This window comes from Vombatus ursinus, unplaced genomic scaffold (genome assembly GCF_900497805.2).
Source record: "Vombatus ursinus unplaced genomic scaffold, bare-nosed wombat genome assembly UNPS02014812.1, whole genome shotgun sequence".
Taxonomy (NCBI): Eukaryota; Metazoa; Chordata; class Mammalia; order Diprotodontia; family Vombatidae; genus Vombatus; species Vombatus ursinus.
In genome coordinates, this window is record NW_020954590.1 from 26,000,390 (window position 1) to 26,027,431 (window position 27,042).

The following is a 27,042-nucleotide window of genomic DNA, read 5'->3' on the forward strand; positions in this document are numbered from 1 at the left end:
GAGATAATATTTGTAAAGTATTTAGCAGTATCTGGTACATAGTAAGTTCTAGCTTAATTTGCTTTGCTCTCACTGCTACAATCTATTTCGCATACTACTTCCTAACCTATTTTTCCTAAAAGATTATTCAACTTACCACTTCATTATGCAAACACCTTCAGCAATCCCCCTTTTACTTAGTGTATCACACCAACATTTCAGAGGAGTTTGGAACTTGAGGAATGTATTACGGAGGGACCACATTGGGTTGTACTCCAATTAGCCAACCTTATTTTCAACTACTTCTTAACATGCATTTTCTATTAATAGCAGTTCAATTTCCTTTCTGTCCCCTATGTAGTCCATAATCATCCCCATGTCTATATCATTGTTCATGCTATAGAATAATCTACTCTTTTTTCGTCAGTCTATTGAATTTGTTTAAACTCTGCCTAAGTATGTCGCTAGAACCATAAATGAAACCTTACCAATGTGGTAAAACCAGCCATGATTTTTGTTACACTGGAAATGCCTTTGAAAACTCTGGGTCAAATAATGCTTTGTACAGGACTTTGTAGTAAGCTATCTAACGCTCAGCAACAGCTAAGTAGAAAAAGGCTGATCATGATAGGGCAGTCACAAGATGATGAATTCGTTGGAAATGGATAAAAATTAAAAATGACCTTCAGTCCATACATCTCTAATTCTGCTACTATAGCAAAGGTGGAGAAGTGGTGCAAAAGGAGTCAGAGACAAATTGACCAAAAAAATTGACAAAGTTTTGAACCGCTTGTAAATATTAACTTAATTGTAGGTATTCTAAATTCCATCAATCAATCATCATTCATTAAGCACCTACTATATGCCAGGCATTGTACTAAGTGCTGGGGATACAAAAAGAGGCAAAAGACAGTCCTTGCCCTCAAGGAGCTTATAGTCAAATGGGAGGAGAAGGCATTCTAACAAATACATTCAAAGCAAGAGGGAAGGAGATTTTTGCCCAATGACCACTAAATTGATATACCTTTTATTAGATGAACTGACCCATATCACTATCGATATTCTGAAAATATATAAAACCAATGAATGGAAAAATGGCTCCCAAAATCATCTTAAAGAGTGAAACATAATACCTGACTGAGTTGATTTCATCTTGTGCCCAAAGGCAACAAGAAATATCATTTCATAGGAATCTTGGTCATTTTCATATTGCAAAGCTAATAATAAGCATATACAAAAGAACTATCATGAAGATAATTGTATTTTATGTGTGAACATCTGTTACAAATGATTAAGAGGTAAAAAAAATTCTATTAAGAACTTGATAAGAATTTTCAAACTAATTCTAACTAACTTCTTTACTTTCTCAGAATTACTATTATGCTTAGAAATGATAACACACAGTGTAGCACTTGATTGTCTCCTTACAATTTCAGGTATATACAACGAATCATCTTCATCTTCATCATCTTCTTCTTCTTCTTCTTCTTCTTCTTCTTCTTCTTCTTCTTCTTCTTCTTCTTCTTCTTTTTTAGGCAATCAGGGAAGTAACTTGCCTACAGTCACACAGCTAGCAAGTGTCTGAGGCCAGATTTGAACTCAAGTCCTCCTGACTCCAGGAAAACCAGTCCTGTACTGCGCCTAGAAGATTATAAGGGAGGTTAAATAAATAATTGTCAATTGACTGACTGATGGACAGATTTGGATAAATGCCATTGTGATGCCCCAAATTCATAACTACCATAAATAAGGCTATATTTTCAAAAAGGGAGCTGTAGAAAACCAGATGAAAGGAATTTTCTTAAATCTATGTTTATGAGGCATACAGACTCATATCAGACAAATACCTGAACATGTTCTATTTTTGACCGAAGCTTCTGCATTCCAGAAATGGAAACCATATTCATAGAAGAGACAGATTATAAATATTCAGGGTCAAAGATTCTCCATCTTATTTTCATGGTGGTTCCTTTAAACAAAACTAGGGTCTATGTTCTCCTCAAAGCAGGCTATTTATTAAATGGGATCAATTTTAAATGAATATATGTGTAATTAATTTTAACTTAATTGCTTTCCAACTTTACTTCTAGCTGTGAAGCAATGAGACTGAAAATAAGGAAATCGGGGCAGAAAGAAGAACAAATACATGTGTTGTTGTTAGGGCACTACTAGGTGAGGTAGAACTATGTTTGATACACCAGTGTGACCCAAGGATATCATAGGGGCATTAAAGCCCAGGTAAAAAAGGATCAGCAATGGCGGGGAGGGGGAAAGAGTACTGAAAAGTCAAGTGAGAGATAAGATTCCCAGTCTTCTGGACCATCACTGCACCTGCCATCTTATTTTTATAGGGAGGACATTAAGGTACCCATAAATACATTACCAAAGTGACTTAAAAAATTCAGTAGAACTCGTGGGTCTCTGGTCTTTTTATTATTCTTCTAAGCTACACCACACCATTCTTCCCAGCTGACCTTTCTTAATTATGAATCAGAACCACTGCTCTGTACTGAAGTCATTACTTTAAAGTGCAAAAAGGAAAGCCGAATGAAAGGAAATACATCTGTGGGTCATAGCGACATCAGAAACTGATCCAGGTTTAATGAAGTTTTATTTCACTTGGAAGTTCTCTCCAAAGAAAAGATGTATTATTTCTTCAAGATAAGTCCCCAGATGACAGCAGAGGTTGGAAGCACTTATTATTCTACAGTGAGGGAAGGTTCGTTTTCTGATATTTCAAGTAACAAGAATATTGGCTGATATGTAATAACAGTTGCTCATAAAGAGGTTGACAAATTGACTTTAAATGAGTGTTTCAGATGCATATAAATGGAAACACCAACTGCTTTGATTGGATATATTCCATTCAATAAACAGTTATTAAGTACCTAGTATGTGTGAGCAATCAATAAGCATTTATTCCAAGCACTGTACTAGCCACTGGACATAGAAAGGCAGTCTGTGTCTTCAAGGAGCCTGCATTCCATCAGAGAAAACAACATTTACACAAAGAAATGTGCATAAAATATTTATAAAATAAATACAAGGTAATGGGGGAAGGGAAATACTAGCATTTAAGAAGATCAGGAAAAACTTCCTTAGAAGGTGGTATTTGAGCTGTTCTTATTCTGAGAAATGAAGAAAAGGAGGCAGCATATTTCAAGATTTGGGAATAGAGTGTGCAAAGCTATAGAGATAATAGACAGAATGTCCTATGGCAATTTTGACAAGAATATAGATCGTATGAAGCAAAGTAATGTATAATAAGCCCAGAAAACATGGCTAATATGGCTAATATGGCAATTTGTTTTACTGGACCATGTACATACCTATTGAAGGAGTTTTTTTTTTGGTTTTTTTTTTTTTGGTTGGTAGGTTGGTTGGTTTTGCTATGGATTTTGATTTGGTTTAGTTTCTATTCGTTCATTTTTATCTCAATGGGAAGTAGGGTACTGTGAGGGACAGATTAATTGTTTTAATTATTATTTTTTGGGTCAGGGCAGTCAAGATGGCAGAGTAAAAGCAGTGCAACAAGAAGCAACCTCCCCTTCCCCCCCCAAAAAAATAACCTCCTCCAAACAGATCTAGAAAAATCACTACATCAAATCCTACTGGTGAAATCCCAGGAAAAATCACATTGAGGCATTTTTAAAGCCCAGGTTGGCACAGGAAGACAGAGAGTTATGGAGACACTAGGTAAGGGAGCAGGTATGAAACATTCTTCTTATAAAGTGACCAATGACAGGCTGTAAAACAGGACAAAAAGAGGTCTCAGATCTATAACAGAGTACCACAGATAGCTTTGCTGGCCGCTGACCAGTTATAGGTCACAGATACAGAGCAGATTGATAAATGGTCCTTTGCCCATCACTGTCTCAGGCTCTATCCTAGGAGAGGAGCAAGTTTAAGGAGCAGTGAGGCTCAGTTGCCAGAGTTAGAGCAGGATATCAGTTTTAGCCTCTACCTCAGTCTAAAACCTGAAGAGGAATAACCAGGGCAGGGATCCCAACTCAAAAGGGAGCCTACAGTTCTGTAACTAAACCAGCAGAACTTCCCAGTTGACTGACAGTGGCTGAATCCAGTCACAGAAATCTACTCCTGCTCATACCCAAATCCATGTCAGAAATCTACAAAGTCAGACTAAGATGGAAGCAATCTCACTCGGCCCTGGATCAGACCACTCTGGGAGCACTGAAAGCCTGGTTGCAGGTCCCCAGCCAGAGCTTGCCTGGAGATTCTGGAACAACACAACTTTCAATACCCAAGGAAAGCAACAACAGTACTATCTTAGGTCTTCCCTACAGAAATACACAGAACCGGGACATACCATCAAGTCCAAAGTCAGAAAGTAGGCTGGAAGAATGAGCCAAAAAAAATTCCAATATAAAAAGTTATTATGATGACAGGGGTATTCAAGAAACAAAACCAGAAGAAGAGAATTATTCCAAAATATCTATAGACAAAGTCTCAAAAAAAAAAATACAGCTTGGACACAAGTTCATCTAGAATTCCTGGAAAAGATGAAGCAAAAGTGAGAGACAGAGAGAAGGAGAGAGAGAGAGGGAGAGAGAGTGAGTATAAAAATACATTTCACTCAGTGAAATAGAAGGGAAAGGGGAAACAGAAGAAAGAGGAATCAGATAGAGGCCAGACTGATGGAGGTGATGGTTTTAAGCAAAACAAACCCTAAAGATATACAAAAATATTTATAGCTCTTATTTTGGATAGCAAAGTACAGAAATCTGAAGGGTGCCCTAAAATTGGGGAATGACCAAACAAATGATGACATATAAATGTGATGGAATACTGTTTTGCTGTAGGAAATGATAAAGAGGTTGGTTTCAGAGATACCTGGGAAGACTTAAGTGAATGGATGCAGAGAGAGGTGAACAAAACCAGAACAATTTATACAAAAACGACTATAGTAAAAACAAATAACTTTGAAAGAATGAGAAATTCTATTCAACATAATGATCAGCAATGATTTCAGAGGATTAATGATGGAACAGCACATTTCCTTCATCTCCTTATAGAGAGGCAAAGGAATCAGAGCACAAAATGAGAGCGTTTATTTGGTCAGGGAGAGTGGGTGGGAGGAAGGGACATAGGTAAAGAGGAAATTTGTTTTGCTTAACTATATATGTTTGTAATAGTGGTTTGTTTTTTCCTTTATTCCCAATGGTGTTGGGGGCATAGAGAAGGTATATTTTTGCTGATTGAAAATTTAAAAATAAAATATAATTTTAGAAATAATAATTAATCAAAATCACCCTTGGACAAAATAAGCCCACATCTTTTCCAACATTTATCATTGTCCTGTTTTGTCATGTTAGCCAATCTGATAGGTGTGATGTGGTACCTCAAATCATTTTGATTTGCATTTCTCTGATCAATAGGGATTTAGAACATTTTTTCATATGACTATAGATAGCTTTAATTTCATCCTCTGAGAACTGCCTGTTCATATCCTTTGACCATTTATCAGCTGGGGAATGACTTGTATTCTTATCAATTTGACTCAATTCTCCATATATTTTGGAAATGAGGCCTTTATCAGAGACACTGGTTGTAAAGATTCTTTCCCAGTTTTCTGCTTCTCTCCTAATCTTGGATGCATTGGCTTTATTTGTGCAAAATTTTTTCAATTTAATGTAATCAAAATTATCCATTTTGCATTTCATAACGTTCCCTACCTCTTGTTTGGTCATAAATTCTTCCCTTCTCCATAGATCTGAAAGGTAAACTGTTCCTTGCTCTTCTAGTTTACTTATAGCATCAGTCTTTACATCTGAATCATGTACCCATTTTGACTTTATCTTGGTATAGGGTATAAGATGTTGGTCTATGCACAGTTTCTGCCACACATTTTTCCAGTTTTCCCAGCAGTTTTTGCTAAATAGTGGTTTTTTATCCCAGAAGCTGGAGTCTTTGGATTTATCAAATAGTAGATTACTATAGTCATTGACTGTTGTGTCTTGCATACCTAACCTATTCCACTGATCCACCACTATATTTCTTAGCCAGTACCAAGTAGTTTTGATATTGATGCTTTATAATACAATTTTTAAGATCAGTACAGCTAGGTCACCTTCCCTGGCATTTTTTTTCATTAGATCCTTTGACATTCTGGGCTTTTTGTTCTTCCAGATGAATTTTGTTATTGTTTTTTCTAGTCCTATAAAATAATTTTTTGGTAGTTTGATTGGTGTGACACTGAATAAGTAAATTGGAACACTAATTCATTGTTAGTGGAGTTGTGCAATGATCCAATCATTTTGGAGAGCAATTTGGAACTATGCCTAAAGATCTATAAAATTGTGCATAGCCTTTGACCCAACAATACCGCTTCTAAGTCTGTATAACAAAGAGATCATAAAAAAGGAAAAGATCCACATGTACAAAAATATTTATAGAAGCTCTTTTTGTGGTGGCAAAGAATTGGAAATTGAGAGGATGCCCATCAATTGGGGAATGGCTGAAGAAGTTGTGGTATATAAATGTAATGGAATACTATCGTTCCATAAGAAATGATGAACAGACAGACTTCAAAAAAACTTGGAAAGACTTACATGAACTGATGCAGAGTGAAATGAGCAGAACCAGGAGAACACTGTACACAGTAACAGCCACATTATGGGATGACTGACTTTGATAGACTTGGCTCTTCACAGCAATGCAAGAATCTAAGACAACTCCAAAAGATTCACAATGGAAAATGCTATCCACATCCAGGGAAAGAACCATGGAGTCTGAATGCAGATGGAAGCATACTATTTGCTCTCCTTTTCCTTTGTTGTTTTGTTTTATTACTTCATTCTCATGGTTCTTCCCAATAGTTCTAATTGTTCTTTACAACATGACTAATGGAAAAATACGCTTAACATGAATGTATATGTAGAGCCTATATCAGATTGTATGCCATTTTGGGGGGAGCTGTTTAGGGGGAAGAAGTGGGAGGAGGAGAAAATTTTAAAGTCAAAATCTTATGGAAGTAAATGTTGAAAAGCAAAAATAAATAAATTTTAAAAAGAAAAAAAAAAAGAAAAATAAGCCCATCATGGCAGTTTGGAGCTAGACACAGAGATGAGTAAAACGTGGCCCCTGTCTTCATAGAATTTGAAAGCTAGTCAGGGAGGGAGGCACAATATAAATGAAAATAATTGTGATAACAAACTATATAACAAGGAATGTAGAATTTCATGAGTTATGAAGCAGATATTTGTCCTGAAAGTTTCCTATTATGGAAAATGGCAACTCTCTCCTCCAAGTTGCCAGAGAAAAAGTGTCAGAGCTTCTTTGGTTTCTCTGGGGAAGGGCCTTTGAAGGCCCAAGCACACCCTGAAGACCAGCTTTCTGCTTTATATGGAAGCAGAGACAGTGCTGACTTTTTAAAGCCATCTTCCAGGATCATGCAACCTGTTCCCTTGATCTGACTTTAGTATGGCCACTCCGAGTATCTCTTCTCTCTGCTTGTGAGCTTCATCCATGGCATTGGCTATCCCTGAGGTCAGCTTTTGAATTCCCGGGCAATTAATTTGTTTCTGGCTATGATCTTTGACCTCCTGATAGAGAGAGACTCAGGAGTGATCCTCTTGTTGATTTGGTTCATTTTCCTCTTTCTTCATCTTGGTATTTACCAGTACTGTCTACTCAGTTTCTTTCATATGTGTTGATCTTATCTGGCCCATCTGGATTACATACCTGCATTATTGTTTGATTGCTTGCATCTGTAATTACATTTGAATTCCATACTGGGCCCAAAACATGACTGGCCTTTGATTCTGGAAAGACACGGATTCAAATCCTGCTTACAGCACTTAATAGCTGTGTGAATGTGTGTTAGTCATTTAAAGTCTCGGCCTCAGTTTTCTCATCTGTGGAATGGGAATAATAACATATTATCTTCTTCATAAGGCAGTTGTAATGAAAGACATCTGAATTTGGTATTAGGAGACTTGAGTTCAGATTCCGGTTTTGCTACTGTTAACCATGTAACCCTGGGCAAGTCACTTAACTTCTAGGCCTGTTACCTCATATGTAAAATGAGTTGGTGCTATTAGATGATTTTTATGGTTCCTTTCCAACTGTAAATATACTACTAAATAGTGCTTGTCCCTAGCACTTCTAATGTCTGCTTGCAACATTACCTTACCTGAACCATGGCTTAGGTGCCTAAGCCAATGTTGCTTAAACTGTGGGTCAAGACCCCATATGGGGTCCTAAAAAATTGGGCAATAGTAAAAGGTTTCTGAAAGCACAGTGACCAAAAATTAATTAAAAATCAAACATGTAATGAATCCGAGATGTTTCAGGTAGCACTTGCCCATGTTGCATTGTGAAACTTCACTGCAGCCTTGGTTCTGAACACACAGCATGCACACTTTGTGCTGTACATGCCCTCAGGCCACACAGTGCCAATGCTGCCAATACAGGAAAAGGGGTGGCAAGTGGAAAAAAGTTTCAGAAGCCCTGCCGTACTCAATTTTGCTTGAATCAGATACTAGCAATATTGAGGCATCTGGTTCAAGAGGAAAAAGGAAAAAAAAGAAAATCCAGATCCTGTAGAAAAGAAGTATCCATCTGTTGACAGCAATTATCAATGGTCATAGCTACTATCCAGGATTTTAATTCCAAATAAAAGAAACTGAATTGTCAGGACTGATAATAAATCCTAAAGCTGTGAAAGCTGTTCCCTCAATTTTTTTATTAGAACCCTAATGTTGCCAGTCTCATTGTACACATTGCTCTTGTTATGTTTGCCCCTAGAGATCATAACACTGACTTATTGAATTGTTTCTCTAGTAATAGGATACATGTAAATGCTACTCAAATCAGCCCTAAATTACAAAGGGCACAAAAAAGGAAGGGGGTCTTCATCACTGAATGTTTCTTTGTTTTTCAATTAACACATGATGGAGACTGGTAAGATCTTTTTTGGAAAATGTAGTCAGTCTTTAAGGGGCTACTGAATCCACAGAAGGTGCCTACCCAGAATTAGGAGACAAGCCTAGAAATGACAGTGTCTAAAACTGAAGCCAAGCAAAATAAAAACAAAGTAGATGAGATAAAATAGTTACAGAACTAACTCTCCAAAGCAGATGGTCTGCAAATGTGCTGATAAGACTACACTGCTTCATGAATGTAATTAAAAAACCAGGGCATCTCCTAAGCCTCATCAATCAAAATGTAAGAAAGGTAAGATGACCAGCAGACCTGGTAATTGTAGAATGTAACAATGTGGAGTAGCCATATGATGTAGCTGATAGAGTAAGACTTGGAGTCAGAAAGACTTGTCTCTGACAAATACTATCGATTTGACCCTTGGCCATTTACTTAAAGCTGAAGCAGGCACTGTGGAGAGTTTAGAGTTTGGTCAGACACTGAAGACACCAAGGTCATCCACTGTATCCCTGGCCATCACCAATTGTCTTTTGTCCTGTCACTAGGCTTCGATGACTCTGGAAGAGAGTGTGAGGTTATTGGCTTTGTACAACTCTATCTTCACTTTAATCCAATTCACTCACAAGTCAAGACATCATCTGTGATGTCACTGGTCCTCTTTGAAAATGAAGGACAAGCCCCCCAGGAAAGGAACAGGTTTCCTGAACCAATCTGAACACACTTCCTATATGACACAACTCCAGTTCATCAACTGGCTTTCAAGGACTTTTCTCTTTGTCTAAAATCTTTGATTGATTGATTCATTGATTAAGATGTGTTCTGAACTGGTTAAGGCATCTGGGAGAAGTATTTTATTATGTATTTCAAATGGGGTGTGGTGAAGTGATTTGATTGATTTACTCAATTGCCTCTCACCCTTAAAAAAGCACTTTACATACAATTTCCTTTTTGATCCTCACAGCAACCCTCTGAGATAAGTGCTACAATTACTATCATCTTCACTTTCCTGAATTGAGAAAAGTTCAAGGACTTGCCCAGGGTCACACAGCTAGTAAGTGTCTGAGGCAGAATTAGAATAATTGCTTTTCCTGACTTCAGGCTCATTATTTTCTCCACCATGCTACTCATCCTGTGCTTGACAAGTCTATCTCTATGATAGACTTTTTATCCACACATAACCTTCTCATGGTTATCTCCCTTTTCTCAGCATATTACCATGGAAATTTCACTGGCTTTAGAGTTAGACAGACTGAGTTCAAACCCCACCTCTGACATTTACCACTTGTGTACCTTTGGATAAGTCATTTGGACCATAGTTTCCTGATCTATAAAATGAGGGTCTTAGACTAAATGGCCTTAATGTCCCTTCCAAATCTAGATCTAAGATCCTATGATATCTCTTCCTTCCTTCTCTCTCTGACCATCAAAACTATGACAGTGGGCACAGAATCTTTACCTGACCTCTTGCAAATATGTCATGACTTTGAAATGGTTGTTTATGTTAATACAGGTACATTTTTTTCCACTTGGTCCATATTGTTGATAGCATCCTATCTCTTTTGAGATAGTTGCTTATGGTTGTTGCTGTACTTATTCTAAAGCTATGGAGAAGGGGGGAGGGAAGGGGAAGAAAGAGAAGTGACCTGAATGAAAATCAATCTCACAATTTTGGCTTCATTAGTGGTACGGTTAAAGCAACTAAGCTATTAGGCCACAGATATTCTAAACACTACCACAAACAACATCAAATTTAGCATGCTTTCTCCAAGAGAAAGAGATGCTGAGATATTTGAACCCTTGATTCTATGGCTTGAAATGATCCTAAGTTAGAACTCTATCTTTAAAATCATCTCCTTCAGAGAATAAACATCAATTTAGAAAAGCTCTGAGAGAATATGGTATTAGGTTATTACTTCTTTTTTTCCAAACACTTTGGCTATACTGAGTTCTGTAACCACAGCGTCTTGAGTGACCATACGTGCTTCAAAAGAATACCAATGGAGTGTGCTGTCTAGTTAATGAGATGCATCATAAGATTTTGGATAATGATCCTTTGCATGAGGTAATGGTTGGGGAGGTCAGGGATGGGGGCGGGGAGTGGAGGAGAAGAATGGGATAATGGGACTGGGGAAGGTTTTCTGCCTCCTGTGTTTGACAACATCTCAATACTCCTCTATCTTTTAATTTCTTTCCCTGCTTTAAACCTCCCTGACAGGCTGACAAAAATCACTATATATCTGTTATCCACATAAGACTCAGTTAGAGCCCTGGCACCATCCATCAAGAAGTCAGGCTGCCTCAGCACCGATTTCCCTTTCCTCTCAAGGGAAATAGGTTCTCCTGATCTCCAGAAATAGGCAAATCCTCTAGTATTTGTTCTGACATGGAATTCTTAAGGAACTGCCGACTTTCTCTTCAAAGCTATCCTTTTGTCAGAACCATTTTAATTCTTCTGATTACATTCAGATGAAGGCTTTGAGGTGGGGCTAATAGTGTTTAACCATTATGTTTAACACTTACCATTCTTCTACTTAACAAGGCACGTATGTCCCGACTCAGCACTAAGGAAGCACTGTGTGTTGTGGCTACTTCACATGTACTAGAGAAAGAAAGGAAACAAGCATATATTAAGAGCTTACTCGGGCTAAGCACTAGGGACACATATGTGAGAAAAAAGAAAAATAGTTCCTGCCCTCAAGGACATTACATTCCAATGGGGGAAGTCAATACAGGAAAGAGAACTGAAAAGTTGAAAGAGAGTAAGAAGGTACCTAGCAAAATGCATGGTTTTGAAGTCAAGAAAGTCAAAGATAGGGCTTGGAGGAGAATTACAGCAGGCCTCTCTGGGCCATTTCACAAAATGGAGGCTCCAGAGTAACTTACCAGTGAGAGACAGAGGAGGAGTTGTTGTGGAGGAATATTTGAGTGTGAGTAGGCTGCATTGATGGTAGACTATCTTAGAGCACAGAAGTACTAAGTACTGAGGGGAATTCCAGGATGACCAATAAAGATCCAGAAAGTTAGGGAAAGGGCTAAGAGGAAAATGAATGAAAGTTATCATGGCAACAGTGAGCAAAAGACTTGGAATATTTGAGATTATGAATCTGTAGAGTTTCCCATAAAAAACAACAATCAAAATAGTAGCCTTTTCAAAAAGGGATATCATAGAATTTATGTTATTCCCCTACTCAATAAATTACAATGGTTTCCTGTTACCTCTAGAATAAAATACACCCTTTTGGATTTTAAAGACTTTCACAGTCTGGCTCCAACCTACCTTCCCAGCCTGACTCCACTTCCTTCATTCTATGGTTTAGCTAAACTGGTCTTATTTTCCCCCATATATGACATTTCATATCCCATCTATCTTCATTTCCACTGGCCGTTCCCCTGCCTAGCCTCTGTCTCTTAGAAGTCTTTAGTTTCTTCAAGATTCTGCTCAAAGAAACTCTATGTACCCAAAAACAGGCTTTCCATAACTTGTGGCTGAGATCCAGGAACAATTTTGCCTAGGAATGGTCAGGAAGGAACTGAGGATGCTCTGGATAGAGTTACCTTTTTATCAAATGTGCTAACAGCAAGTACTCTGACTTCACTGAGGTTCATAGTTAATATGTTGTCCCCACCAGTGATTAGTTCTCTAATACCATTTAATCAATGAACATCAGTAAGGCTTTGGCAAACGGATGTTTGCTTTAGGGCTATAAGGGAAGCAGAAATGCAAACATTTCTTTCTCTCTCTCTCTCTCTCTCTCTCTCTCAACCAGGGGTCACACTCTTCCCTAAACCAACTCAGTTTCTGCATGGCATTAGTTCTACTGAGTTTGTATCCAGATATCCAGATATAACATTGCTTCTCAATGAGCCCTTGTTTCAGTTGCCACTGTACTGCATATTGAAGGAGCCTCCAATCCAGAACTGAAGCTACAAATCCCTCCATAGACTCCATCCTCTGACCCCCTACTAGCTTGATCTCCTAACCTCTCAAGGCTGATAGAGCCACAGTTATTTCCAATCTCTTTTGCCTGGATTAAAAAGAATAGGTGTTAAGGCAAAGAACCAAGGTTTTTATTTACAGCCTTTCACCTTCATGGCATTGGTTCTCTTATCTCACTGGACACTGTCAGGCAGCAAGAAGTCACCTGAAGAGAAGTCAAGGCTCTTATAGGCTGGGGACTTTTGAATACTATGCAGCCAAATAGAACGGCCTCATCATATACTGATCAGACCAGAATCAATTAAGGAATGTTTGCTCATGCTCCAGGATCTCTTGAGGACATTTCAATTGTTTGACAGAGACACTCTCCAGAAGCAGGATGCCTAGCCTGTCCCACATGCGGGAATTGCATCAGAGGCACTCTGTTCATGTTCTTTGGCCTGTCCCTTATTAAATAAGTTTGAGTCCATTTTCCCTTGGATTTTTTATATACCAGTGAGAAGATCATATCATAGAGTTTGGTTGGGGGGAGGAAATGTTTATACCAACTACCATCTTAGTAAATATGCAGTAACCCTTTTTAAAAGAAAAAAAAAAAAGATTTAGCTCAGGCTACTTTCTACATGAAACATTTCCTGATCCAGCATCTAGTGTCCTCCCTCTCTTAACTACCTTGTATTTATTTTATATTTATTTTGTATGTGTTTATGTGTATGTTGTTTTCCAAATACAGTCCAAATTCCTTTACATCAGGGAATCTTTTTTTTTTATTTTATTTTTGACTTTTTATCACCAGAAACCACAGTGTGCAATGCTTGGTATAAAGGAGGCATTTAATAAATGTTTGTTGATTGATTGCTCTGAAAGGTCCATCTAATCTAATCCCCTTATTTACAGATGAGGAAACCAATTTTTGACTTGGCCAAGGTCACACAGCTCATAAGTAGAGAGCCAAGATTTGAACCCAAGTCTTTTAGCTCCAGTATTAATATTCTCAAAAAAAATAATTTTAAAGACATCCATTAGCACCAACTTGGAAATATCCATTTCCCTATTAACCATAAGTTTATTACATATAATTGCTTACAGCCTATAATGAATTTTTCTTTAGTATTGAACAAGGTCTGATTTGAATTGCTGACCTTAAGTGAAAGGAATCTCAAATTTAATATCAGCCTTCTCAGATATGAGTTAAAGATTAAAGATAGTTTAGAAGATATTTTAATGGCATTTTATGGAATACTAGAAACTCATAAAATTAAGCAATTTCCTAATTTTTTTCTCAATATTTTAATGTCTCCTCCATTAGAACATGCACTCCTGGAAAGCAAAACTGTGTTTTTGCCATTCTCTATATTCCTAACATTTAGCACAGTGCCTAGCCCACAGAAAGCAATTTAGAAATATTCTTTGACTATGATACTTGCTTTATATAGAAACAATATTGAGATATGGGCAAACCCAAATGTGTCCTGAACAAGAACATGAAAACTGGAGTGGAAGTTGAGAGAAAAATAACATCATATTCATTTTGAGGTTTATTTGTTTTTCTGAGCTTAAAAAGTGTAACTATGGTGACCCAAAACAATTTTTTTTTCAGTCAAAGACAAGGTTTATTAGAACATCCATCATATTGGGCAGACTCTTAAGGAGTTTGAACATTAGTAAGCTATTGGCTAGATTATAAGAATCCGAGCAGGGACTAGATTTTAAGAATCTGAGCGTGTGGCCAGATTTTAAGAATCTGAGCAACTTAATGGAGACGAGACGGACCTTATATACAGAAAGAGGTGTAGAGTTGTCCCTGCCTTGAAGGGGTCCCAAAGAGGTTGACTGGAACTGCAGCACAGGCTGCATCCAGGGAGCCTTGGGGAGACATTGGCTGGTGCCCGCTGTTTGCTATCAATTGTAGGTGAATGGCCTGTAGTCCAAGTTCAGAGGCCAGCTTCTTTACCTTGAGCAGGATGTACTGAACCTGGGTGATGCTTCCAGGCAAAGGTTGTCCTAGGGCCCAAGGCCATTGCCAGGGGGGCCCCGCCGCTGTGGCTGCTGCCCCTCCCCCCTCCTTCCTTTCCCAAGTGGGGGAGGGAGAAATCAAAGGTGAGGGATAAAGGGTGAAACTCTCTTCTCCTATGAGAGGGGTTGACAGACACCCTCTTGACTCAAGAGAAGGGAGTGGGAGAAAGGAGTGACCAGGGTTGTAAGGAGGAGTTTCAAAACTCCTTAATGATCAATCACAAAACCTCCAGAATCTTCCAAGATATTTTTAGCTGTTTTAACTTTTCCCTGTAACCTCCATAAAGGAGGATTCAGGGGTGTAGAGGGAAGGGAGTAAGTAAGCCTCAGGGAATCAAAAAATAGCTGCAGTTTTTTTCTCAGCACCAAGAGAATTGATGCAATTGGGCATACACTTCCAGATAGGGTGTCCGTCCTTGTCCTCTATGCTTCGGAATGTGTACCCAGGTCCATGGCCTCAAACCAACACAGTAGATTGAGAGCCTGAGAGCATCAGGCCAAGTGTGAGATAGCTTCATAACTATCTGCCCAAAAAGCACCTCCAAGTCTTAGTGCTTGGAGAGTGACTGCAAGAAAGCTGGGGAGGGGGGCCTTACATACCTTCCAGTCTTGGCTGAAGAAGAACTTGGGGGTTAGGCAGTTTCCCCATATGGGGCACCAACATTTTGCTGTTTAGGGGTTTAGGGGTGCTGGGACCCTAAAATCACAACACACAGGTCCTGCCTGAAAGAATTTGACCCAAGCCTTCTTTCAGGTAAAAGGAGAGCACAATCCAGGACAGGAAGTATCACAGCAAGCCAGCAGCAAGCCCCACCTCAGCAAATCAGCAATAGATCCTGAACCCCGGTGTGGTGAGCTGGTAAGCACCAACCAGGATCTCCCATGTACCTCAGTGTGGCCAGGGGAACAAGCAGACTCCAGCTCCAAGAATCACCATGTATTTCAATATAGCCCCAGGCAAACAGGCAGGCTTCAAGGGTCAGACCTCCTAGTGCTTCAGTGTAGCCCTTGGGAAATGCAGAAATTCCCCATGGCATCAGCACACAACAGACACCAGAACTGGGACCCTGGCTCAGGATCTGGTAAACTGCTGGACAATAGCCCCTAGTCACCAGCCACCCTCAAACAAACCCCCTCAGCACAGCACCTGATAGAAAAGTCAGCTGTGGGCCTCAGGGCAACATCAGTACAGCACCTGGTAAACAGCCAGGGCCTACCTCCTGGCACAAGAAGCCCAAGACAACGCCCCTTCCACCCCAGGAGCAGAGCTCAAATTTAAAAGAAAGGAAAAAGCAAAAAAAAAAAAAAAGATAAGCAAAAAAAAAAAAAAACAACAAAGAATCTGACCATAGAAAGTTATTATGGTGACAGGGAAGATCAAGACACAAACTCAGAAGAGGACAACAATGGCAAAACACCTAAAGGAAAAGCCCCAAACAAAAAATGGGAAGTAGTGTCAAGTCCAGAAAGAACTCATGGGAGAGCTCAAAAAGGGGTTTAAAAGTCACATAAGAGAGGTAGAAGAAAAACTGAGAAAAGCAATAAGAGTGATGCAAGAGAATTATATAAAAAAAAAGAGTCAACAGCTTAGAAAAAGAAAACAACTCCCTAAAAAGCACAATTGGCCAAATGAAAAAAAAGAAATACAAAAGCTGAGGAAAACAACTCCTTAAAAGTTAAAATTGGTTAAGTGGAAGCTAATGACTCTATGAGACATCAAGAACCAATCAAACAAATTCAAAAGAATGAAAAAATAGAAGAAATTATAAAATACCTCATTGGAAAAACCACTGACCTGGAAAAGAGATCCAGGAGAATCACATCAGAACCATTGGACTACATGAAAACCATAATCAAAAGAAGCACCTGGACAGCATCTTTTAGGAAATTATCAAGGAAAACTGCCTTTATATCATGGAACTAGAGGACAAAATAGTCATTGAAAGAATCCACCAATCACCTTAAGTAAGAGAACCCAAAATAAAAAATCCAAGGAACATGATAGCTAAATTTCAGAACTACTAGGTCAGGAAAAAAATACTGCAAATGGCAAGAAAGAAACAATTCAAATATCAGGGAGCTACAATCAGGATCACACAGGACTTAGCAGCTGCAACATTAAAGGATTAGAGGTCATGGAACATGATATTATAGGAGGCAAAGGAACTAGGACTACAACTAAGAATCATCTACCCAGCAAAATCAAGCATAATACTTTGAGACGAAAAATGGTAATTCAATGAAATGGAAGGAGTTCAAGCTTTCATAAGAAGAAGAACAGAATTAAACAACAACAAAAAAAATCTCCAATGTCAAAACCCAGAAGCCTAAAAAGGAAAAAGGGAAAACAAAACATAACAGATTCAATGGAGCTGAAGTGTTTCCATCCCTACATGGGAATATGATACTTGCAATTCTTAAAAATTGTACCACTAATAGTGTAGCTAGAAGGAATATACATAGACAGAGGTACAGGTATAAGATGAATTGGAGGGAATGACACAAAAAATAATTAAGGGATGAGAAAGAGGAATACACTGGGAGCAAAAGTAAGGGAGAGGGAGAATGGGGTAAATTGTTTTACATGAAGAGGTGCAAAAGAGCTGTTACAATGGAGGGAAAGGTGAGAGGGTAAAAGATGGGCATCACTTGAATTTTACTCTCATCAGTATTGGCTCAAAGAGTGAATAATATACACAATCAATTGAATATAGAAATCTATCTTACCTGACAGGGAAGTAGGAGGGGAGGAGATTACATAAAGGGGAGGGGGAGAGAGACTGACAGAAGAAAGGGCAGATTAGGGGAAGTGGTAGACAGAAGCAAAACACTGTGGAAGAGGGAAAGGGTGAAAGGAGAGAGAGGACAAACAAGAAGAAAAATAGGTTGTAAGGAAATACAGAGTTAGTAATCACAACTGTAAAAGTGAATGGGATGAACTCTCCCATAAAATAGTTGTTTACAAAAAATACATTTACAGCAGAAAAACACAGAGTAAAGGTAAAAGGTAGGAGCAGAATCTATTATGCTTCAGCTCAACTTAAAAAAAAAGAAAGAAAAGCAAGGGTAGCAATCCTGATCTCAGACAAAGCAAAAGCAAAAATAGATTAAATTAAAAGAGATAATGAAGAAAACTGCATCTTGCTAAAAAGTACTATAGAAAATGAAGCAATAGCAATACTAAACATATGTGCGTCAAGTGGTACAGCATCTAAATTCTTAAAGGAGAAGTTAAATGAATTATATAAAGAAATAGATAGCATAAGTATATTAGTGGAAGACCTCAATTGTCCCTGCTCAGAACTCAATAAATCCAACCAAAAAATTAGAAAGAAAATAAGGAGGTGAATAAAATATTAGAAAAGTTTGATATGATAGACCTTTGGAGAAAACTGAATGGGAACAGAAAGGAATGTAATTTTTGTTCTCAGCAAAACATGGCACCAACAGAAAAACTGATCATGTATTAGGGCATAAAAATCTCAAAATCAAATGTAGAAATGCAGAAATATTAAATATATTCTCTTTGGATCACAATGAAATTAAAATGATATCAAACAAAGGGCAGTAGAAAGACAGATTAAAAATTAATTGGAAACTAAATAATCTAATCCTAAAGAATAAGTAGGTCAAAGAACTAATCACAGAAACAATCAATAATTCCATTAAAGAGAATGACATAATGAGACAACATTCCAAAATCTATGGGATGCAGCCAGAGCAGTACTTAGGGGAATTTTTATTTCTCTAAATTTTTACACCAACAAAATAGAGAAAGAGCAGATCAATGAATTGGGCATGCAACTAAAAAAAAAAAAAAACTAGAGAAAGAACAAATTAAAAATCCCCAATTGAACACCAAATTTGAAATCCAGAAAATCAAAAGTACAATTGATAAAATTGAAAGTAAGAAAACTATTGAGTTAATAAATAAAACTAGTAGCTGGGTTTATGGGGGGAAAACAATAAGCCAATTGTTAATTTAATTAAGAAAAGAATAAAACCAAATAGCCAGGATCAAAAATGAAAAGGGTAAAATCACCAGCAATGAAGAAGAAATTAAAGCAATCATTAGGAAATATTTTGCCAAACTATATGTCAATAAATCTGACAATCTGAGTGAAATCAATGAATATTTATGAAAATATAAATTACCTAGATTAACAGATCTAGAAATAGAATACATAAATAACCCCATCTTAGAAAAAGAAATTGAACAAGCAATTAATGAGCTCCCTAGGAAAAAAAAAACCCAGTTCTAGAAGGATTCATAAGTGAATTCTACCAAACTTTTAAAGAACAACTAATTCTAGTACTATATAAAGTATTTAGAAAAATAGGAGAAGGAGTTTTACCAAACTCTTTTTATGACAAAAATAATGGTGCTGATATCTAAACTCAAAAGAGCTAAAACAAAGAAAGAAAATTATAGATTGATTTCCCTAATGAATACTAATGCAAAAATTTTGAACAAAATACTAGCAAGGTGATTATAGCAATACAGCACAAGGATTATGTACTATGACCACGTGGGATTTATATCAGGAATGTAGAGCTGGTTGAATATTAGGAAAACTATCAACATAATTGACCATATTAATAAAAAAACCCAGAAATTATATGATTATCTCAATAGATGCTGAAAAAGCTTTTGATGAAGTACAGCACCCATTTGTATTAAAAACACTAGAGAGCATAGGAATAAAGGGAGTGTTCCTTAAAATGATAAACAGTATCTAGCTAAAAACATCAACAAGTATTATCTGTAATGGGGACAAGCTAAAAGCCTTCCCCAAAAGATCAGGGGTGAAAAAAGGATGCCCATTATCACCACTAGAAATGTTAGCTACAGAAATAAGAAGAATAAAAAAAGAAGTTGAAGGAATTAGAATAGGCAATGAGGAAACAAAAACATCACTCTTTGCAAATGATGTTAAGGTATATTTAGAGCACCCTAGAGAATCAACTAAAAACCACTTGTAATAGTTAACAATTTTAGCAAAGTTGCAGGACCTAAGATAAACCCACATAAATCATCAGCATTCCTTTAGATGATCAACAAAGCCCAGCAGCAAGAGATAGAAAGAGAAATTCCATTTAAAATAACTGTAAGGGGGGATGGGGGAGCCAAGATAGTAGAGTAAAACCAGTGACTTGCTTGAGCTCTCCCCCAAACCCCTCCAAATACCTGTAAAAATTACTCTAAACAAATTCTACAGCATCAGAACCCACAAAAAGACAGAGTGAAACAAATTTCCAACCCAAGACAACCTGGATGGTTGATGGGAAAGGTCTATTGTGCTGGGTTGGGAGAGGAACACAATTCAGCGTGGACTGCTCAAGCAATGACTGGGCCTCAGCAAACCTGGAGCAGGCCTCAGGGAACTGAATCACTAGCAGCTGTGGTGGTTTCTCAACCCACAAATGCCAAAGATAACTTAGAAGGTCAGTAGGAAAGGTTGGTGGAACCTGGGTGAGAGAGCAGCATGGTCCAGCCCCAGCCTTCACACAGCCCTGGGGCAGCAACTGCTTCTGGAGCAGATGGTGGGGGGATCAACTAACTGATCAGAGGAGGATTGTAGGGACCTCTTTGCTGGTGCTGAGGCAGGATTCTCTTGATTTGCCCATGCTTGGATCTGGGTCCCAGTCCCGGGTGGTGGTCCTGGGGTGAGGAGGAGCACTGGCATGGCAGAGCTTGTGGCAGCAGTGGAGACCAGTGAAGAGTTCCAAGGCAGAAAATAGTGCTTGTGTTCACTATTATGGTCATAGACCAGAGCACAGGCCAGGAAAGGAGTAAACACCTCACCTTTCATCATACCACCTTGGAAGAACTGAAAATTTACAGGTTGCCAGAAATATCTCTGAAAACAGATTCACAAAACCCCTGAAGCCTGGGACGGTACACTATCCACACTGGAAGCAGATCTCTACCTCAACAAAGAGCTTCAAAGTCAAGTAATTGGCCAGGAACATGAGTAAACAGCGGGGAAAAAACTCAGACTATAGAATCTTACTTTGGAGACAAAGAAGAGCAAAATATACCAGAAGAACACAACAAAGTCAAAACTCTAAGAAAGCCTCCAAGAAAAATATGAATTGGTCCCAGGCTATGGAAGAGCTCAAAAAAGATTTTGAGAAGCAAGTAAGAGAAGTAGAGGAAAACTGGGAAGAGAAATGAGAGTGATATAAGAAAATCATGAAAAACAAGTCAACAGTTTGCTAAAGGAGACCCAAAAAAATACTGAAGAAAATAACACCTTAAAAAATAGACTAACCCAAATGGCAAAAGAGGTCCAAAAAGCCAATGAGGAGAAGAATACCTTAAAAAGCAGAATTGGCCAAATGGAAAAGGAATTCCAAAAGCTCACTGAAGAAAAATAATGCCTTAAAAATTAAAATGGAACAAATGGAAGCTAATGACTCTATGACAAAGCAAGAAATTATAAAACAAAACCAAAAGAATAAAAAAAAATAGAAGACAATGTGAAATATCTCATTGGAAGAACAACTGGCCTGGAAAATAGATTCAGGAGAGATAATTTAAAAAGTATTGAACCACCATGACAAAAAAAAAGAGCCTAGACAACATCTTTCATGAAATTATCAAGGAAAACTGCCCTGATATTCTAGAACCAGAGGGCAAAATAGAAATTGAAAGAATCCAACAATCATCTTCAGAAAGAAATCCCAAAAGGAAAACTCTTAGGAATATTATAGCCAAACTCTAGAGTTTCCAGGTTAAGGAGAAAATATTGCAAGCAGCCAGAAAGAAACAATTTGAGTATTGTGGAAACACAATAAGGATAATACAAGATTTAGCAGCTTCTACATTAAGGGATTGGAGGGCTTAGAATATGATATTCCAGAGGTCAAAAAAGCAAGGGTTAAAAGCAAGAATCACCTACCCAGAGAAACTGAGTACAGTCCTTCAGGGGGAAAAAATGAATATCCAATGAAACCAAGGACTTTAAAGCATTCTTGATGAAAAGACCAGAGCTGAATAGAAAAATTGACTTTCAAATATAAGACTCAAGAGAAGCATGAAAAGGTAAACAGAAACTAGAAATCATAAGGGACTTATTAAAGTTGAACTGTTTATATTCCTACATGGAAAGATGATATTTTTAACTCATGAGACCTTTCTCAGTATTAGAGCAGTTGGAGGGAATATAAATATGTGTGTGTGTGGGTGTGTGTGTACGTATAGACAGAGGGTACAGGTTGAGTTGAATATGAAGGGATGATAACTAAAAAATAAAATTAAGGGGTGAGAGAGGATTATACTGGGAGAAGGAGAAAGGGATAGGTAGAATGAGGTAAATTATCTCCCATAAAACAGACAAGAAAAAGCTTTTACTGTGGAGGGGAAGAGGGTGAAGATGAGAAGGAATGAGTGAATCTTGCTGTCATCAGATTTAGCTTAAGGAGGGAATAACATATATACTCAATTGGGTATGGAAAGCTATCTTTCCCTACAGGAAAATAGTGAGGAAGGGGATAAGAGGGGGGATAGTAGAAGGGAAGGGAGATTGGGGGAGGAGGGACAGGGTCAAAGGAGAGAATAGAATAAATGGGGGGAGGGATAGGATCGAGGGAAATATAGTTAGTTTTTCACAACATGACTATAATGGAAGTGTTTTGCATGACTACGCATGTGTAATCTATATTAAATTGCTTGCCTTCTCAATGAGGGTGGCTGGGGAGGGAGGAAGGGAGACAACTGAGAACCCAAAGTTTTAAAAACAAATGTTAAAAAATTGTTTTCACATGCAACTGGGAAATAAGATATACAGACAATGGGGCATAGAAATCTATCCTGCCCTACAGGAAAATAGAAGGGGAAGGGGATAAGAGAAGGGGGGGGTGATACAAGGGAGGGCAGATTGGGGGAAAGGGGTATTCAGAATGCCATCTTGGGGTGGGGGAGGGGAGAGATGGAGAGAAAATTTGGAACTCAAAATCTTGTAGAAGTGAATGTTAAAAATTAAAAATAAATTAATTCAATAAAATAAAATAAAATAATTGCAAACAATATAAAATATTTGGAAGTCTACCTGCCAAGACAAACCCAGGAACTATATGAACACAATTACAAAATTCTTTTCACACAAAGTCAGATGTACACAAATAGAAAAATATCAATTGTTCATGGGTAGGCCAAGCCAAAATAATAAAAATGACAATTCTACCTAAGTTAATTTAGTTATTCAGTGTCATACCAAACAAACTACCAAAAAATATTTTATAGAGCTGGAAAAAATAACAATAAAATTCATCTGGAAGAACAAAAGGGCAAGAATATTAAAGAAATTAATGAAAAAAAAATACAAAGGAAGGTGGCATAGCAATACCAGATCTCAAGGTATATTATAAAACAGTAATCATCAAAGCTATCTGGTACTGACTAAGAAATAGAGTGGTGTATCAATGGAATAGATTAGGTACACAAGACACAGTGGTAAATGACCATAGTAACCTAGAGTTTGACCCTAGCCTTTAGGATAAGAATTCACTATTTGGCAAAAACTGCTAGGAAAACTTAGACCCCAGCCTTTGGGATAAGAATTCACTATTTGACAAAAACTGCTAGGAAAACTGGAAAACAACAGAGCACAAACTAGGTATAGAACAACATCTCACACCATACACCAAGATAAGGCTAAAATGGTTGCATGACTTAGACATAAAAGGTGACACCATAAGCACAAGGAATAGTCTACCTGTCAGATCTACAGAGAAGGGAAGAATTCATGAACAAGAGTAGAGAGCATTATGAAATGTAAAATAGATAATTTTAATTATATTAAATTAAAAAGCTTTTGCACAAACAAAACCAATGCAACCAAGATTAGAAGGGAAGCAAAAAGCTGGGAAACAATCTTTACTGCAAATATTTCTGATAAAGGCATCATTTCTCAAATATATAGAGAACTGAGTCAAATTTATAAGAATACAAACTATTTCCCAATTAATAAATGGTCAAAGGATATGAACAGGCAGTTTTCAGATGAAGAAATCAAAATAGGCATATGAAGAAGTGCTCTAAATCACTTTTGGTTATGCAAATTAAAACAGTTCTGAGGTATCAGCTCACACCTATGTGATTGGTTAATATGACAAAAAAAAGGAAAATTATACATGCTGGAGAGGATGTGGGAAAATTGGGACACTAATGCACTGTTAGTGGAGTTGTGAATGGATTCAATCATTCTAGAGAGCAATTTGGAACTATGCTCAAAGGGCTATAAAACTGCATTCCCTTTGATTCAGCAATAACACTACTAGGTATCTATCCCGAAGAGATCATAAAAAGAGAAAAAGGACCTAAATATGAAAAACATTTATATCAGCCCTATTCATGGTGGCAAAATATTGGAAATTAAGGGCATGTCCATCAATTGGGGAATGGCTGAACAAACTGAACATAACAGAACACTATTGTGCAATAAGACATGATGAGACGACAGATTTCAGAAAAACTTGGAAAGACTTGTGCAAACTGATGCAAAGTGAAATGAGAACCAGGAGAACATTGTTACACAGTATCAACAACATTGTGTGATGATTAACTATGAATGACTCACCTCTTCTCAGCAACACAATGATCCAAAACAAGTACAAAGGATTCACAAAGGAAGATGCTATTCACATCCAGAGAAAGAACTAATGGATTTTGAACACAGATCAGAGCATACTTTTTTTCACTTAGTTTATTCTCTTTTGTGTTTTTTTTTTCCTTTTGATCTATTTCTTCTTTCACCACTATGACTAATATGGAAATGTGTTTTACATGATAGCACATGTATAACCTATATCAAATTGACTAAAATTTTATGAATAGGGGAGGTGATGGAGAGATGGAGAAAAATTTAAAACTCGAAATCGTATAAAAATGAATGTTAAAAATTGTCTTGACATGTAATTGAGGGAAAAAATAAAATACTATCAAAATAAGGGTGAAAAAATTACTATTAGAAGGAATATATAGCTTATATTCCAAAAGTTCTTTTGTTCAGTTTTTTTTAGATATAGAATACATTTATGCTAATGTTATGTGTTATGTTTATAACTGGAGCAGTAATTAGTAACTTTTTCACTTGGAGCAAAAACCATTGATGGGAGGGTGGGTGCTAGTTGTATTTGCAATAGGATAGGAAATAATCCATCACCTCCAGGAGTAAAAAGGAAAATTGGTTTGAGGATACAGGAGATTGGACCCTTCTTTCTAGTCAGGACACAAGCAGAAAACACCCACCCTATGTCAATGCCCTGGGCAATAGCCCAGTTTGTCATGTTACTTATAGTTCTGATTAGAAGTGAAACTATAGGATTAGAATACATTGGAGAGACAAGTTTTCCATTTTCAAAATGGAAAACCTCAGAAACCTATGAAGCATCCTAGTGTGTTCTATGAAGATGATGTATTGAATGAAAAACACAGAGTAAAGCTATCAACTTAGCTTTTTCTATCAGTGTACATGTTCAGCTGAACTAGAAAAGCAATGAGAATTCAACAAAATCTGATCATATGACTGAAAAAGTTGGCTCTTTTTTTTTACCCTCAAATTTTTACCCTTAATAAACATAAACAAGGATGTATATTGCACAAGCCCTATAAGTCTGCATCAACAAAATGCATAAGGTAGGGATGAGGAACCTGTGGTCCTTGGGTATGGCCTTTTGACTGAGTCCAACTTTTACAGAACAAATCCTTTTATTAAAAGGATTTGTTCTGTGAAATTTGGATTCAGTCAAGGGGCACCCTTGAGGACCTAGAGGACCACATGTGGTCTCAAGGCTACAGGGCATATTGTCCATTTGTGTTTTTTAGTTTTTTTTTTTTACTCTAAATATTTTGTATCAGTAATATGACAAATTAAATAAAGTTGATATTTTGAAGACAAGACATCAAAAGTGTCAATAAGCAAGACTAATGACAAAGCAAACATCTATAAGTCTGGGTCAGATGTCAAATCTGAAATACTTAAAACTATAAAAAAATAGATATGATATAACTCTCCAATTTGTTTTTACTTCTAGTGATACTCATGTGTAGTGTGTCATGTTACTCATTTTATAAAATAGTTACCTAGTTCTGACCAAAATTACAAATGAATTTTTAAAAACTCTTAAATTTTTAAAGTAAAAATGTAATAGATAATATAATGAAACAACCTCCCAAAATCCCAGCTCATTTAAGTGAAGTGGAAAATGAAAATTATTATGAAACTTCTTATATGGTGAACCACTGAATCCAATTTGGTCACCAATTACAGCACACATATTGGCAGCAATCACATCCTTCACAATGTGTCAGTTACTTCTAAAATTATTAGATTTGGAACAAATTTGGCCTGAAAAAATATGTTTTGTTGTTCTACTGTATTTTATTTTTGGAAAGGAAATTATATTGTCCCAGGACTGGGGTTAGAACTCATAAGTGTATGCATGCAAGTTTTTTGACTAGACCACTAAACCACAACTCAACATCCATTTTACTTTAGGGACAATGGAAATGAATCTGCCCCCCTTTATGACCTTCTCAATTCTCTTTCTAGGGCTTTTTCAAATCCCTTGATTCCTTCTCCTGGCCTGTTTTTCTTCTCTGATTTCAACCCCAGTAATTCATAGATAAATACAATGGGTACAGATAATGTTGTAAGGGCAGCTTAGTTAGCAATTGCTGACAAGTTACTCACAGTAAAAGTATGTTGGGTTAACACAGTGTTCAATTCTTCCAGAGCTTTCTTTAAAGTGCTGAATTCCTTAGCTTAAGAAGTAGACTTGGTAGCAATATGAAATAGTTTCATGAATATTCAATTACATGTGTGTGTGTGTGTGTGTGTGTGTGTGTGTGTGTGAATTGCATACTATACACATCCATGGATTTTCTTATGGATACATAATGTGACCAATACACTGGGAGGTGAGGGGTTTCCTTTTCCCTAGATATCTTTGAGCAAAGTCTTTATGATTATTTCTCAGGTATGAAGAAGGGATTCCTGTCAGTTGCAGGTTAGACTTGTTAACTAGAACATCTATTCTAATTTGAAGATCAAATGATTCTGGAACATATAACATCACAAAAAAAAATTAAACTGGCTGGTTACAAAGATGGGAATCATCCTCAGATTGGCTATCTATATAAAATCAGACCACCAATTTGTTAGGGAAAAATCAACACCAATACAAATTAGAAGATATATAGA